Source organism: Agelaius phoeniceus, chromosome 5 (genome assembly GCF_051311805.1).
Source record: "Agelaius phoeniceus isolate bAgePho1 chromosome 5, bAgePho1.hap1, whole genome shotgun sequence".
Classification (NCBI taxonomy): Eukaryota; Metazoa; Chordata; class Aves; order Passeriformes; family Icteridae; genus Agelaius; species Agelaius phoeniceus.
In genome coordinates this window covers 38,564,980-38,570,979 of record NC_135269.1, presented here as the reverse complement: position 1 = coordinate 38,570,979, position 6,000 = coordinate 38,564,980, and positions in this window count along the sequence as shown.

Sequence of the window (6,000 nt, the reverse complement as noted above, 5' to 3'; positions counted from 1 at the left end):
AGACATCTGCGAGGTGTGAGAGCACAGATCTCTCCCTGCATCTGCTGCGCGGCACAACCTGCTGTGCCCACCCCAGCCCTGGTGCTGCCATCTGGGGTGTCCCTGTCTGCAGTTTGCTTCTTGGGAGCCCTCCTGGCTGAGCCAGGCTGTGGTGTGATGCCCACAGGAGCAGGGATGTCTACAGAGGGCTGCCACACAGCTCAGCTCATTTCACACACTGCACGAAAGCATCCGTCAAGTGTGTGTTATCCCATCGAGTCCAGCTGGGAAATGCAGAAGGGGAAACATGGGTCAATGTTTAAAACCTTTTAACAGATAAAGTGGTAGGGCTTCAGTATTCCTCAGGAAGTGTCTAATGCAATTTGCTAAGGCTTACTTGGAAAATGAAAACTTTAAAATTGGCAGTGGGGCTGGTCTGACAGCAGGACAGTGTGGATTGTCTGTGAGCAGAAGGGAGGTGCTGTGCAAGCATCTTTGCTCAGCACTGCAAACACAGGAGCTGCCCTCCAAATCAGGGCTTCTGCAAACTTAAGCCTAAATGGCCAAAGAATCAAGAATAAACACGTGGAAGAGGAGACACCTAAAACAGTGTTTAATCAAAAAGAAAAACACTCATGCCATGGCTTATATTTCAATAATCAGATGAGAGAAAGCACAGCTGAATTTCTAATTATGATGCCTATTATATCATGCAAATATGGTCTTTCAATCCCTGACAGAAATCCCATAGCCAGAGTTATTGAAAAATCAGCTTATTCCCATGTGTGGTTTTCTCTGAGAATCAAAGCCTGTTTGGTTTGGGGCTTTTTTTCCCCCTCAGCGTGGAACAGCTGCTGTTCCTCCATTAACTTTCAATCAGAAACAAACCTCTTCCCTTTCTGGCATCTTAAGAGGCTGCTATGCTGATCTGTCAAGCTAACAATCTTTGCTGCAGAAAGCATGAGCAGGAAAACCTCCAAGGGAATATGTGTGCAATTAATCATGCTGCCTTGTCAGGTCACAGCCCCACTGAATGAATCAGCCCCACAGTTTGGTATTTGAGAGGCTGTGCAATTCCCCCTCTGGTTTGATAGTGAGCCCAAATGCTGCCATTGCCTGCACTGGGCTCAATTCACAGCTCCTTGGTGGTCTAATGGTTTGGAGTCTGGTAAGCCAAAAAATCCCTCTGTGTGCATTGGGTGCATGGCTGGAGATGCTGTAAAAAGAAAAAATAATAGCTTATTACACTACATAGCTGTAATTTGCATGTAAAATTATATTATAAAATGTGTTGGCATGGCTGTAAAATTGCATACACACCTAGAGTACACAGTCTCCAAACAGCACATGCAGCAATCAATTGAAAATAACCCTCCCAGAAATTCAGTACTGCTTCTGACACTGCATTAAAGAAAAGCAAACACTGTAATTTAATTTAATGAGCTAATGGAGCTCAAGCTTTACTTTTAATAATATAACTTGTTCATAATGTTTCAGCTAGCAGAAGTTCTATCCTTGTTTTTATTTGCATGCCAATTGCCATTCGCTAAAAGCAATTGGAAAAAAAATCAACCCGTAAGCTCTTTCACATAACTGCTTGTTCAGCAGCTGAGGGTTTCTGGACAAAATACTTCAATTTGGACCCCATGCAGCAGAATCATTTCCTTTCCCCTCTTGCAGCAGGCTGGTTTGTCTCCTGGTACCCACAGGGGAGGGAGCAGGGCAGCCACCCTCTCTGCCCTGCTGTGTCCAGCCAACAGCACCTCTAGGATGCAATACCTGGGACTTGCCAGGGGCCTGGATAGCAGGAGCACTGCCAGGGGAGGGAGCATCACCCAGGGGCATCAGGGAGGCAGCTCCCAGCTAAGGCAAATGTGGAACATCAGAAGGGGCATGGGTTTGGCAAAGAATGAAATCTTCCATGGAATCCAAAGGGCTGAACTATACTTCTCTGCACTATTCCTCTGAAGAATAATGCTTGAGACAAAAAATTACTGTGAAAATTCCAAGAAATCCTTTCTTAGGCAGGGGGAGAGTAGTTTGGAAGGACCAAACATACAACAGCACACCTAAACAGCAGGTAACCTAAATCCTTACTAGTTTTTCCTGAAAAATCATGAAAAATGGGTCTGATACAAAAGGTAGAAATATATAGAAATTATGGAGTTAGCTAGGGTTTCTTGCTTTTGATGGCATAATTTAAAATCCTTATAAAAGTACAGAGCATATGTTATGAATCTGCAAGTATTTGGATAAGTGAATCACAGGCAGTAAATGATTCTGCTCTATTAAACATAAATAGTGCCCTGTGAACTTCCCTGCTTTTTTGCTAATGGAGACATGTACGAGAAGCAATACATCATGAGGAGCATTTAAAGTATTATCTCCAGATTTTATTGATAAAGTTAATTTAGTTCAGGCTGGCAACAACAGAGAGGAGACTGAAAATGGGCTGCAGAATTGTCAGCACGAAGCAATAATGAAGACTGAGCTCCCAAGCACAGGTGTGGGATGAGGTGTCTCAGTAACTTTTTTCCATTATATTAAATGGCAAGATAAAGGGCAAATTAATTGCATTTTTAAAAATATGCCAAATCAGGAGCTTTATGAGCTTCAGTTTGACGGGCAGGTGATTCAATAACAAATATTAGGAAGTAAGAATACTCGCAGAATAATAAAATGTCTTGTCTATTCTTGGAAAATATAAGGTAATAAATAAAGACAAAAGGTACAGACCAAATGTTTTGGTGGGAGGAAACATCTCAGCAAGCAAAACTGTGACTGTAAAGCCTTCAGATAGGCTGCTAAAAACACACTGGTGCTAGCTAACCCTGGGTTTTGTTGGCATGTAGCTGATGGTTTAGGTCTGAAACTGCAGCCTTTTCTCCAGTAGCTGTCACTAGGTGACATTTTGGGGACATGTGGTGGTACCATGTTTTTTAACCTGTTTCAACCTATTTTTTTTCACCTGTTTTGCTCAGAGAAATGTATTTCCCATTCTTTTTTGTGTTGAAATTTCTGGGAAGTTGAGAGCAGTGTTGCATGGTATTGTTTACAGCAATTTGGATGGGTTTTGGTGCCTGAGGAAGGACCTGAAGCAGGCAGAACCCAATGGAAATAGCCCCATCCTGTCCGGGTCTAGGTAAAGCAGAGTAGCAACTTCTACTGCCAGCTTCAAGCTCTGCCAGTGCAGCATCAGGACCATCATGCTGATCTTTGTTTCCAAAAAGCAGCCCAGTTCTGCTGCAAACTCATGCACGACCAGAGAACCCCTGCCTAAAGTCTTGCCAGGGGAAGGAAGTTTGCACAGCTGGATGCAGCAAGCAGGACCTTGCTGGGGGTGAACACCTCAATGTTCCCTGGGATCAATGTCAACAGGTTTGGGGCTAGGGGGGCTTTTCCTCCAGACTTATTTTGGGCATAAGCCATTTATTCATGCACACAATCTACTGGCCAGTAACCTGTCTTCCTCACTGACAGGACATGCATGTGTGCCCACAGAATTCTTGCTATGCCAAGCAAAGCAAAATTGAAAATGGTTTAGGCAACACTCCATATTTCAAGTCAGTTTTTAAATTATGCCTTGGCCTATATTGAAACCTTGTGGGAATTAGTTATTTTTGTTTATAGCACCTATACAGATTCACAGCCTGTTCTGCAGGAATAGAACAAGTACTGCATAGTGGAAGCTCATTGCAGCACTAACTGTGCCTCAAAGTAAGATGGACTGGAAGTTCTTCCTTCCCTGCATCCTGCTATTGGAGTGATGCACACATGCTTTGATTTTCCTCTGTTGCTTCCTTGTTAAGCACCCTCTCTCCAGGCACACAAATACATATGTATTGTGCTGTAAGTGTTTACCCAACTCATCATTATTCTGCATTCATGCACACTGAGCTGTCTTTCTCAATAATTAGCTTTGTAATGATCAAAGACATTCTGTACCAACTTGCATTGCTCTTTGTTTTATTGTTCTTCCATCACTCCTCTCTAACTCTTATGTTACATTTTCAAGGTTGTTTTTGCATTCAATTCTCCCTTTATTGATAGCCAAAACAAAAAGACAAAATTAAAAATGAAAAGCCAAATTGATTACTTTGAAATTTATTTCGCAAAGACATATTCGAATGAACTTTTTATTTTGCTTGATGTACATTCTGTGCTTTGCTAAATAACCTTGAAGACTGTGCTGCCAAGTCAAGAGTGGCTATTAGCAATACTCATTATGTAGTTCAAAAGTGTTCTGATAATTTGTCCCTCTATGTTTAAACACTATATTTTGAGAAAAAAACAAAACAAAACAAAAAAACAAACCAAACACATAAGAGCTGCAGTCTTGTTGACAGTGAAGCATTTGCTTCCTCTTTCACAAGAGCAAATTTCTGGCAAATGTATCATGTAAAAATGTACTCTGACCTTGGATGAGGAAGAGGGCTGGCAGTAGAGTTATTAATTGAAGTTGGGTCTCCCCTCAACCCCAGGAAGCCAGAATTTTTTACAGGAAGCTGAACTGCTACATGCAGAGGTTAGATTTTATATGAAGGGCTGGATACTGAAACAGAGACAGATATGAGCTGCAGGGGACATGGTTCCTCCACCCCAGCCTCAGAGGCTAGCCCAGTTCCCATCCCCTGCTGAAGCATCTGTGGGAGATGCAGGTTTTGTGGAGCAATTCAACGTTTCTGCACATCAGCAGCCCAGTTAAGTGCCTGCAGTGCTCTGGGGAAACCGGCTGTGCAGGCCAGGCTGTGAGGCTGTGAGTGCCAGTGCTTGCTGCTGCTTCCACTGGATACTAGCTTGGCAATGAAGATGTGGCTCTCCATGTTGGCAGGGGTTGGTACTCACACATCTGAGGGAAGGGAGACAGCTTTGCCTCCTTTTTCCTCCCTTTTCCTCCCTCCCCCGTTGCTTTATCCCTTACTGCTCCTCTGAACAATGCCCTCGCAGTTTGAACTCATTTTCTTTGAACTGCAGGCACTACATAACTCATACTTGTGCCTGTTATTCCATCCCTAAACATCTGCCATTATTTATCTGGGTGGTTTAAACTCTTTATGTTCGATTTATTAATCTCCCTGAGAATTACCTCCAGCTTTGAGTGGAAATATGTTCAGCAGTGGAAACAGCTGCAGGGCTCCCCAGCTCCTCCTGTGACGGATTCCATTACAAGGCGACCTCCACCATTCAGAGGGTGGGATCTGATGACTGTGCCATTTTCCTGGACAGAGGCCATAGCTCCATCCAACACAAGCTGGAGCAATCTCTTTTACCACCTATGTGTTGAGTGAAGATGTTTTTAATGCAGATCCAGAGGCAAATGTCTTTGGTGAACCCCTTTCCTCTGTAGTAGTGGCAGAGGAGCTCCAATTCTGTGCTGCTGGACCTGCTGCAGTGGGCTCCCACCACACAGTGCTCCTCCAGCATGTCTGGGGACATCCAGCATGGCTAGGGACATGGCATTTGTGCTGCCAGCACCTGTGGCAGCTGGTCCTCACCCAGCCTTGCCTGCTGTGGCCTTAAATGTAAGGAAGACAGGTGACAAGGGGCCTAGAGCCTCACACAGATAAATGATCTCTTCTTTTTGGTGTCTTTTCCCCTTACATTTCAGACTTGTGCCAGGCTGAAATGCTTGCTTCAGGGCTCCATCTTGCCCAGATCTCGTATTTCCTACCATTGTCAGTTTTACCAAAGACCTGGTTAGGTCACACCACATTCTGTGGCAGATTAGACCAGCTACAATGGTCGTAGAAAAGCTTGATTTGGATACTTAATGGTGAGTATCAAGTTGAAGGATGGAGGGCCATTCATTCCTTTTGCTTAAAGGTCAGTGCACAAGCAGCCTTTGAAGTTCAATTACTTCAAGGCCCATATACCACCCAAATCTGTCTGTGTCTCTGCTGTAAGGTTTAAAATGCACCACTGTTTTCTCTAGCATCTTGCATGCCATCTGTTTTCCGAATCACTTTCCTCAGCTGCATAATTTAATTACTGAAGATAAGAACTGCAGGGGGGAGGATATGG